Raw genomic sequence first — 12,265 nt, 5'->3', positions numbered from 1 at the left:
TGTTAAGAATGAATTTGCATCTTTGATTCATTTGCATATGTTTTGATTCATTTAACTTTAATATATTTATTTGATGCAGATTAAATCCACCTTTCTATTTTGCCTAGTGGTCTAACAGTATCCTTCCCAAGATACATTATAAGAGAAAACAATGCTGCTTAGTGTTGCCATCACAGTATCCTTGAGGCATTCCATTTCAGTACATGCGGAGGGGAGGAATAATTAAAGATGGTGAAACAGCAAGGAGTAACAGGCTAGAACAAAGTCAAGCTACCATAAGAATCCTAAATGAGACATGTCTAATAGTGAGTTGACTGCAAAATATACAATTCCATGAAATGATATCAGCTAACTTGACCTCTATTAATATGTAAGGTGGCAAATTAAAGCACCTTTATGTGTGATTCTGCTAAAGCCCACTGCTGATTCAGGTATTATCACAATGTGAATTCTTATAGCATTTGAATGCCTAAAATCCAGATAAAAATTCCCAATAGCAACATGAAGAGAGGATGTTTACTACCTTAGCTGTTAAGAGCTCTATTATTATAGTCTTTGGGTTACTTTATTCCAGTGAAACATAGATTTTGTAATTATAAAATACTACTATTTGGCCAAATAGAAGAGGATGGACAACTTGGTGACTACATTTCAACCAGAGCTAATATTCTACAATGCTTTTTATTATATACTTTATAAATCAGTATATCCTCTAGTTTAGTGGACAAAAATACATATGTATTTATCTCATTTTGAATAAGCAAGATTTAGGTAGTATAATTACAGAGAAAATGTGTATTTCATTAGCCTCTTAAATTGTATAGTTGACCCTTGAACAACATGGGTTTGAACTGTGCAAGTGCATTTATATGATTTTCTTTTCAATAGTAAATACTGTAGTACTGCATGATCCGCAGGTGGCTGAATCCACAGATATGGAGGAGCGGTGGATACTGAGAGCAGGCTCTACACAGATTTTCAACCATGCAGAGGGTCAGAGACCCTAACACACACTCCCTGGCACCCCTGTTGTTCAAGGGTCAACCATATTTAGTGAGGATATTCTTCTTCGATCCTGCTTAAACACTTAGTCTTCTTGAGCTTTCTAGACAGTCTTAGGTATTAAAAAGTATTCTATAATTACTATCAGTCACAAAATTTAGTGTCTTCTGAACTTTATTGTATCATATTTCTGAATAAAAGTTTGATCTAAAATTTCTTTTTTTTTTAATTTATTTTCTTTTTCATGGGAAGGCATTTTGTTTTAAATACAGCAGTGTGTACATGTCAATCCCAAACTCACAATCTATTTCTTCTCCTGACCCTTCCCTCCTGGTAACAATAAATTGGTTCTCTGTGAGTCTGTTTCTGTTTTGTAAATGAGTTCATTTGTATCTTTTTTTTTTAGATTCCTCATGTAAGCGATATCATATATTTGTTCTTGTCTGACTTACTTCACTTAATATGATAATCTTCAGGTCCATCCATGTTGGTGCAAATGGCATTATTTCATTCTTTTTAATGGCTGTGTAATATTCCATTGAATATATGTACCATATCTTTATTCATCTGTCGCTGGACAGTTAGATTGCTTCCATGTCTTGGCTATTGTAAATAGTGCTGCAATAAACATTGGGGTGCATGTATCCTTTCAAACCATGTTTTTATCCAGATATATGCCCAAGAGTGGGATTGCTGGATCATAAGGTAGCTCTCTTTTTAGTTTTTTAAGGAACCTCTTTACTGTTCTCCATAGTGGCTGTACCAATTTACATTCCCACCAACAGTGTAGGAGTGATCCCTTTTCTCCACACTCTCTCCAGCATTTATTGTTTGTAGATTTTTTGATGATGGCCATTCTGACTGGTGTGAGGTGATATCTCATAGTAGTTTTGATTTGCATTTCTCTAATAATTAGCAACGTTGAGCATCTTTTCATGTGTCTCTTGATCATCTGTATGTCTTCTTTGGAGAAATGTCTCTTTAGTTCTTCTGCCTATTTTTTAATTGGATTGTTTGTTTTTTTGATATTGAGCTGCATGAGCTGTGTGTAAATTTTGGAGACTAATCCCTTGTTGGTCGCATTGTTTGCAAATATTTTCTCCCATTCTGTGGGCTGTCTTTTGATCTAAAATTTCCGATTTACCACTTTTTCTAATCTATTTCACATGAATATACAAAACCATGAAGTTCTTGGAAAAAAGTGCAGCATTGCCAACATGGATCTCTGCTGTCATTTGTATAGCTTTCCAAAGATAAACTATAAATGTGTTGTATTTTTCTTACGAAGATGAGCCATTGAATGGAGATGTACTGTGTGCCAGTGTAGAAGAGACTGGCTGAGGCTTTAGGGTAAAGAGGTAAAATAGAAGCAAATTCTTTCCTGACAAAGGCAGCAGTATAGGTGAAAAGATAACATATGTACACTAGTAAGTAAACAGAATATTTTTCATCCTCTCTCAGTAATTAATGTAATATATTTTCAGAAAATCAGTAAATATATAGAATATCTAAAGGACACTATCAACCAACTTGATCCAGTTGGTATTTGTAGAATGCTGTACCCAACAAAAGCAGATACACATTCTTCTCAAGATTCAAAAAGATAGACCATGTTCTGGCCATAAAATAAACCTTAGGAATCATTAAAAAGAAACAAGTCATACAAAGCATATATATATATTTTTACTATGACAATACTAGAAATCAACAACAGAAATTGTCTGGAAAATCCACAAATATTTGCAGTCTAAATTACAAGCATGAAAAAAATCTCATGAGTCAGAGAGTGTGTCTCAATAGAGATTTACAAAGATTTTTATCTGAATAAACGTGAAAATGTTTCATATCAAAATTTGTGAAATGCATCTAAGCCATGTTTAGATGAATTTATAGCATTAAAATGCTGTATTAAAATAGATAGGTCTGAAGTCTGTACTGTTTCTACTTATGGATCATGAAAAAGAAGAATAAGTTAATAACAAAGCAAGCAAAAGGAAGGAAATAATAAATGTGGTATTTGTGGTGAAAGAAAAGAGAAATAGAACAATAGAACAGAATAGAATGCAAAGCTCAGAAACAGACTCACATAAATAAGCTCATTTAATTTTTGACAAAGGAGCAAATGTACTTCAAAAGACAAATGGTAATTATTTCAACAGATGGTACTAGAAAAACTGGACACCCTCATGCAAATTAATAAATAAGCCACGTGGCAAGGACCTGACCTGAGAGTGGGCCCAGTCAACAGCTCTTAAGAAAACAAGGACATCAGTCCTAGCTGTAAGGAAATAAATTCTGCCAACAACATGAGGGAGCTTGGAAGCCTGACTTTCCCTAGTCAAGCCTCCAGATGAGGACACAGCCAGCCAACAGCTTGATCTTGGCCTTAGATCCTGACCCACAGAAACTGTGAGAAAATAAATTTTATTCTTTCAAGCTGCTAAAAACATAAAGTAAAATAAAAAAAAAAAAATGTGTATCTAGACACAGATCTTACACCTTTCACAAAAAGTAACTCAAAATGTATCATAGGCCTGAATGTAAAACACAAAACTATAAAATTTCTAAAAGTTATCATAGGAGAAAATCTAGATATTCTTCAGTATGGTCATGAATTTTAGATACAACATCACAAGCAAGATCCATAAAAGAAAAATATTGATATTGGCCTTTATTAAATTAAAAACTTCTTCTCTGTGAAAGACACTGTTAAAAGAATGAAAAGTCACAGACTGGGAGAAAATGACTAAGGCAAAACAAATCAATGATAAAGGACTTACGAAGAACTTTTAAAACTCAATGATAATTTAACAATGGGCAAAAGATCTTAACATATACCACCGTTAAGAAGATATGCAGATAGAAAATAAGCATGTGAAAAGATACTCAACAGCATATGTTACTGGGGAATTGCAAATTAAAACAATGAGGTATTACTACACTTATTAGAATGGCTAAAATCCAGAAAAGTTGAAAACAGTAAATACTCTTGAGGATATAGAGGAACAGGACCTCTCATTCATTTCTCCACATAGTCCACCAATCACATTCATACATACATATATGTGTGTATATATATATATATATATATATATATATATATATACCTAGATGAGTTGAAAACTCATGTCCACACAAAAACGTGCACATGACTGTTTGTAGCAGCTTTATTCATGATTTCCAAAAATTAGAAGCAATCATAATGCCCTTCAATCGGTGAAAGGATAACGAAACTGAAGTACACTCATACATAGAATATTACCCAGTAATTAAAAAAAATGAGTATCAGCCAAAAAAGATACGGAGGAACCTTAAATAGTTACTGCTAAGTGAAATAAACCAGTTTGAAAAGGCTACGTACTGTATGATTGCAAAGTTTGACATAATAGCAGAAACAGTGTGTGCGTGAAGGGAACTCTCTATACAGTCTACTCAATCTTCTGTAAACCTAAGGGAACCAATAAACCAAAAAGTTGGTTCTTTGAAAACAGTCAATTATATTGATAAGAACTGTCAGGAGGTCTATGCAATCTCTTAAATAAATTGAATTTAAAGTTAAAAACTAGAAAAAGAAACTTCCTTTACTAGATAGAAAACATCTAAAATTCTACAGCTAACATCACAATTAATTGTGTTTTCACCCTAAAATATGCATCAAGGAAAGGATGATTTCTCAGACCACTGCTATTCAACACAGTCTTAGAAGTCCTAGGCAGTGAAATATGGCAAGCAAAGTAATTAACGTACATATGGAAATTAAAACCTCTATTCACAGATGGACTTAAATGCCTCTGTAGAAATTCCAAAGAATCTACCACAGAGCTCCCAGACAAGTGTGTTTTGCAACATCTCGGGATACCAATTCAAAATAAAGTTATAAATGTACATACATATATGAATTCATATAAATACATATATTATACACATACATGTATATATGTATATATTTATGCTTTTTTGTTCTATTAACTTATTTTTATAATTTGTGTTATAATTTTTATAATTGAGTTTATAATTTTTGTTACTGAATTCCTAGAGTATTCAAAAAGAAAAAAACATATACATTTAAGACATTTTATCATATATTCCAAAATAATAAAATATATGTTTTTGTTTCATGCACTTTTGAACTGCAAATGATTTTGCAATTTAATTGAATTCTTACCAGGTTAACTTCAGTTCTTTGTTCACTTTATATCTGTTTAATTTATTTGCAATGTCAGACACTGATAGCATTTCACACATGTGATTTATTTTAATGGCTGTCATCATCCAAAATAATTCTGAGTCTTTAATTTTTATTGAAAAGTAATCTTAGATCTGAGGTAAAAGGATTCTCATTGTGAAGAGTTTTGTGAACAGTTCTGATGCTATGTTATATCAGCCCTGCAACCTTAAGAGAGTATGATCTACAGTGTACTCAGGAGTACTGTAAGTCTGTACTGTATGTAGTATAAAAAGCAAAATCAAGGGGAAGAAGCAGTGACTTATTAAAGAAGTAGCCATTCTGCATATGTACTTCTCCCAGAATCTAAACACTTTTATTTCTTCCCTTACCCTTTCCTACTCTCCCTCACTTAACACTTGGCGTCCTTTTATCTTCATTCCGATGAAACAATTCTCCCTTCACTATGAGATCATTTGCTTTCAGGCAATGATGTTCAACTGAGAAGTAATAAAGAAAGTGCTTAAGAGAAATTTTCTTAGAGTCATATTTGAGTTCCAATTTTGCCTTTGTTACTATTTGTGTAAACTGGAGCAAATTTCTCAACCTCTCTGAACCTACTTCTTCATCTTTGTTGCCAAACTTACAATTCTGAGAGTTATATCAGGTAATGTATATAAGGGGCTTAGCACTTTACCTAGAGTAAAGACTCAATTACATTATTATATGTATGTATTATTTTTGATTGTTTTTGTTTGTTTATTGTGTGTTAAAGTGAAGTACTGTTGAAGATCATCTGTGCGTTAAAATATTTATAATTATTTGATAATTATGAGACAGAAATAAGTTACTAAGTATTTCTGATTTTCTAAAGTGAGAGCTCATGTCTATCATTTTTAATACTCCCTGAAAGGATAAGAGTGTAGAAGATAATTACACAACATATATATAGGCTTCTATTTTTAATAGCTTTAGGCTATCTATTGTGAAGAAAATATTTTCCAAATCAAATGCATTATATCAAACCGGCCATCCCCTACTTTATACACATTTAAGGGTAATCAAAGAAATACAGAAGAAAACTATGTAGGAACCAACAACAATGAATAAACTGCTTAGTATCATACTTGTAATAAGATCATAAATGAGAATTTTCCTTTTAATGTTAAGTTTTGGTTGAGACCACCTGCCTAAGGGAAGAGTGCAATTAGTAAACACAGTTTAAAAAAGAAATTATTTTCTTGCTAAAGAGTGGAAAAAAATTAATGCAACGCTTTTCTGTCTCCCAACTCTTGGAGTTATAATAATACTTTAAAGATTATGTAAATCACAGGGAAAGATTGTTTAGATAAGATGCATAAGAGTAAGAGTGCTGTGGGGAAATTACACTTCATACAATAGGATCAGGGTGGTTTGGACCAATTTTTCAATGAAAAACAATTTGAAAACCTGAAGAATCTATTAAAAATATTTCTAAAGGTATCAGAATACTATCAAGAAAGTGAGAACCTTAGAACTGGAATCAAGGAGCCTACAGGAATTCCAGAGGGGCAAGTCTGGTCTTTGGTATTATATTTTATTTTAAAATAATGTTTTCATTCCAAAACTGTGAAGCATATACAGAGAAACTGAGAAAACTTAACAAACTCACATGACTGGGGGAGGGAATAACACAGAATAGAAAAACAACAAAAACAAAATCCTTCAAGGCCTAATGAGAAGGAGGTGCCTTGGTAAAAAGTGCAAGCTTTCACATGGGAGCTGAAATGTAGATGAAACAGACATAGATGGGCTGAAGCCAGCTTCAAACAATTTCAGTTACTGAGTAGGAAAAGATGAGCCAGATTATTAGTGTGTTATAACAAAAGCAAAACTAAGATACAGAGCCTCAAATTATTTTTACAACTTTTGAAATAAAAAGAGTTGACCAAAGAAAAATACAGAAAGTAGACAGTAGAAATAATCATAGGATATCCAGAAAATAGTTTTATCAGACATCAAATTCAAAATAACAATGCTTAGTATGCCCCATGAATTAAAATAGAGAAATTCATCAGACCATTTAAAACTATTAAAAAGAATTAAATGAAAATTCTGGAACTAAAAATAGAATAACTGGAATTAAGAACTCAATGAATGGGTTTAACAACAGAATAGTTGAAACACAAATAAATGAAATGGAAGTGAGGTCATAGCAAAAACTGTTAATCAGGGATATAATCAAAAGTTGTTAATGCATATGAATTCATTCTCAGAGAGGAGAGAAAATGAAGCAGAAACTCAATTTTCAAGAGATAATTTTCTGGATTTTCCAAGATAAAAAATGAAACCAAGCCATAGAAGAACTATACACCCTAAGTTAGATAAACAGTGAGTAATTAAAATAAAAAAAACTAATGATCTAATAAAACTGTGACAAGCAAACTGTATAATAAAATCTTAAAAGCAGCTAGAGATTAAAAAGATACATTACATTTAAGGAACAACAAAAACCTGAAAACTAACTTTTCAACAGAAACAACAGATGTCAGAAGACAAAGTAATAATATCCTTAATGGACTGGAAAAAACTATCATCCTTGAATAGTAAAAAATTAGTAAAATGACATATAACTACCATGATAATAATGGGCATAATAATGTAATAAAAAACCAGTTAACTCACAAGAAGACAAATGTAGTAGCTAGTCTTCACAAATGATTCCAAGGAATTTTTCCCCTCCCTGCTCTTCTCATCAAGAGTTGAAGGTTATTCCTTTTGCCCTAGAAGTAGTGCTGCCTCTGTAATTGCTTTGACTAATAGAATGTAGTGGGAGCAACAATCTGGAAATTCTGGATTCAAACCTGAAGAAGACTCTCATCTCTCACTTCCTTCATCTTGTATCACTCATACCAGTGATGCTCGCTCTTGGAACCTAGCCACAATATTTCAATCTCAAAACCACATGGAGAGACCAGGTGAAGGAATAGTATGGTGCTCTAGTTGAAAGCGCCAGCTGAGCTCCAAGATGACATCAAACCTCAACTGGCACCCATATAAGTGAACCATCATGGATATTCCAGGAAAAGCAAACCCTCAGATGACTGTAGCCCCATTGCTCCAGGTGATACTACAAAATACAGCAGAACAACTCACTAAGCACAGCCCTCCTGCCACAAAAATCACAAGAAATAATGAAGTGATTATTGTATTAAACCGTTAACTTTAGTAGGAGGTATGTCACACTCAGTAGGTAATCAAAAAAGAAGAGAAGAGAAAAAATTAGTGAAGAAAGGTGGTAAATAGAAAATAGCTACATTGTAGCTATGAATGCAGATGTGTTAGTAATGTACTAAGTATTCTAAGTAAAAGACAAATATTTTCAGGTTGGATTAAAATAAAACAATAAATTTCTTATAAGAGACACAATTTAAATATAAGGATACAGAAAGATTGAAAGTAATTTCCACTAAGATCAGGAACAAGACAAGGTTGCACACTCTCACCACTATTATTCAACATAATTTTGGAAGTTTGAGCCACAGCAATCATAGAAGAAAAAGAAATAAAAGGAATCCAAATTGGAAAAGAATAAGTAAAGCTGTCACTGTTTGCATGATACTATACATAGAGAATCCTAAAGATGCTACCAGAAAACTACTAAAGCTAATCAATGAATTTGGTAAAGTAGCAGGTTACAAAATTGATGCACAGAAATCTCTAGCATTCCTATACAATAATGATGACAAATCTGGAAGTGAAATTAAGAAAACACTCCCATTTACCATTTCAACAAAAAGAATAAAATATCTAGGAATAAACCTACCTAAGGAGACAGAAGAACTGTATGCAGAAAATTATAAGACAATGATGAAAGAAATTAAAGATGATACGAATAGATGGAGAGATATACCATGTTCTTGGATTGGAAGAATCAACATTGTGAAAATGACTCAACTACCCAAAGCAATCTACAGATTCAATGCAATCCCTATCAAACCCACTGGCATTTTTCACAGAACTAGAACCAAAAATTCCACAATTTGTATGGAAACACAAAAGACCCCGAATAGCCAAAGCAATCTTGAGAACGAAAAACGGAGCTGGAGGAATCAGGCTCCCTGACTTGAGTCTATACTACAAAGCTACAGTAATCAAGACAGTATAGTAGTGGCACAAAAACAGAAATACAGATCAATGGAACAGGATAGAAAGCCCAGAGATAAACCCCGCATATATGGTCACCTTATCTTTGATAAAGGAGGCAAGAATATACAGTGGAAAAAAGACAGCCTCTTCAGTAAATGGTGCTGGGAAAACTGGACAGGTACATGTAAAAGAATAAAATTAGAACACACCCTAACACCATACACAAAAATAAGCTCAAAATGGATTAAAGACCTAAGTGTAAGGCCAGACACTATAAAACTGTCAGAGGAAAACATAGGCAGAGCACTCTATGACATAAATCACAGCAAGATCCTTTTTGACCCACCTCCTAGAGAAATGGAAATAAAAACAAAAATAAACAAATGGGACCTAATGAAAATTAAAACCTTTTGCACAGCAAAGGAAACCATAAACAAGACCAAAAGACAACCCTCAGAATGGGAGAAAATATTTGCAAATGAAGCAACTGACAAAGGATTAATCTCCAAATTACAAGCAGTTCATGCAGATCAATATCAAAAAAAAAAGCAACCCAATCAAAAAATGAGCAGAAGACCTAAATGGACATTTCTCCAAAGAAGATATACAGATTGCCAACAAACACATGAAAGGATGCTCAACATCACTAATCATTAGAGAAATGCAAATCAAAACTACAATGAGATATCATCTCACATCAGTCAGAATGGCCATCATCCAAAACTCTACAAACAATAAATGCTGGACAGGGTGTGGAGAAAAGGGAACCCTCTTGCACTGTTGGTGGGAATGTAAATTGATTCAGCCACTATGGAGAACAGTATGGAGGTTCCTTAAAAAACTAAAAATAGAACTACCATATGACCCAGCAATCCCACTACTGGGCATATACCCTGAGAAAACCATAATTCAAAAAGAGTCATGTACCACAATGTTCATTGCAGCACTATTTACAATAGCCAGGACATGGAAGCAACCTAAGTGTCCATCGACAGATGAATGGATAAAGAAGATGTGGCACATATATACAATGGAATATTACTCAACCATAAAAAGAAGCGAAATTGAGTTATTTCTAGTGAGGTGGATGGACCTAGAGTCTGTCATACAGAGTGAAGTAAGTCAGAAAGAGAAAAACAAATACTGTATGCTAACACATATATATGGAATCTAAAAAAAATAAAAGGTCATGAAGAACCTAGGAGCAAGACAGGAATAAAGACACAGACCTACTAGATAATGGATTTGAGGATACGGGGAGGGGGATTGGTAAGCTAGGACAAAGAGAGTGGCATGGACATATATACACTACCAAATGTAAAATAGATAGCTAGTGGGAAACAGCCGCATAGCACAGGGAGATCAGCTCCCTGTTTTGTGACCACCTAGAGGGGTGGGATACGGAGGGTGGGAGGGAGGGAGATGCAAGAGGGAAGAGATATGGGGACATATGTATAACTGATTCACTTTGTTATAAAGCAGAAACTAACACACCATTGTAAAGCAATTATACTCTGATAAAGATGTTAGAAAATTTTAAAAAGAAAGATTGAAAGTAAAATAATGGGAAATAAAAAGAGATGTAGTGTGCAAAAACTAACCAAAACTAAGCTGATATGTATAGTAACACTATTTGTCCAAGAAGCTTTCAAACCAAGAAGCATTAGAAAACTGACATTGAATAATACAGGGCCAGTCCACTAGAAAGATAAAATAATTCTAAATTTGCATACACCTAATAACATAGACTCAAACCCACAATCATAATGGGAAATTCCAACACTCAACAAAAGATAGAACATATAGACAAAAATAATAAAAGATAAGAGTTTTACAATAAGAATTCACAATCTTTTGAAGTACATAGGAAACATTTACAAAAATGGATCATATGCTGAGTCATAAAAATGTTTACATGTAGCTGCCCAGTTTTCCCAGCACCACTCATTGAAGAGACTGTCTTTTCTCCATTGTATATTCTTCCCTTCTTTGTCATGAAATCTGCATATATTTTGAACTTCAGCAATATACTTCTAAATAATTGATATATTAAAGAGAAAATCACAATGTTAATTAGAAAATGCTAGAAATTGAATGATAATTAAAATACTATTTACCAAAATGGTACAGGGCAGTTAAAGCCATTATTAGAGGAACATTTATAGATATACACATTTATTAGAATAGAAAGGCAAAAAGTTCCTAATCTTGTCATTCATTCTAAAAAGTTAGAACAAGAACAGAAAATTAAATCTAAAGAAAGTAAAAGACAAGAAACAATAAAGAGCATACATTAATGAACTTGATAGTACAATTGAGTTTTTTTAATCCCTTGCATTTGGGAAAGATGAAAGAGGTGCCCTCTTTCATCCAATAATTGTAACTTTAAGAGAACCATATTTGGGTAGCGTGAATGCTTGCCAGAAGGGAAGACTTACGTCATATTTCCTAGGTGGAAGTATATTAACTGATGCAATTGCTGGCTCCTATGTGATACTCAAGTAGAGTTCAATAGGGGGTTCTTGATGGAGTCAGACTTAACGGTTCTTGCCTATGTGGCTTCTGGATACTGGTGCCTGACATTTATCTGGAGGACGTAAAGCAGGCTGATTGAAGCAAGTTTGCACGACATTTTATGGGAGATCAGTGCAGTCATTGCTGTTTGCACTTCCACCACAGTAGAAAACGATTCATTTCCCATAGACACCATGAGAAATAACCATCAGCCATTCTGAAGGACTTTAATCTAGAAAGTTATATGAAGCAGTTAGGGAGCCCAAATACAAAAATGGTTCATTAAATGTACTTTTGGTAGGCAGATTCTGAGGAAAGTTTTTAATCAGAGAGATAGATAAATGTAGATAGATAGATAGATAGATAGACAGATAGATATGTCCAAAAAACCTAAAATAATATAAATTATAAACATTGGAAATTCTTCCTTTTCTGTCCCTAACTTTCACTAATTCC

The sequence above is a fragment of the Lipotes vexillifer genome, unplaced genomic scaffold, assembly GCF_000442215.2.
Source record: "Lipotes vexillifer unplaced genomic scaffold, Lipotes_vexillifer_v1.1 scaffold1018, whole genome shotgun sequence".
In the NCBI taxonomy this organism is placed as follows: domain Eukaryota; kingdom Metazoa; phylum Chordata; class Mammalia; order Artiodactyla; family Lipotidae; genus Lipotes; species Lipotes vexillifer.
This window is presented reverse-complemented; position numbering follows the sequence as displayed.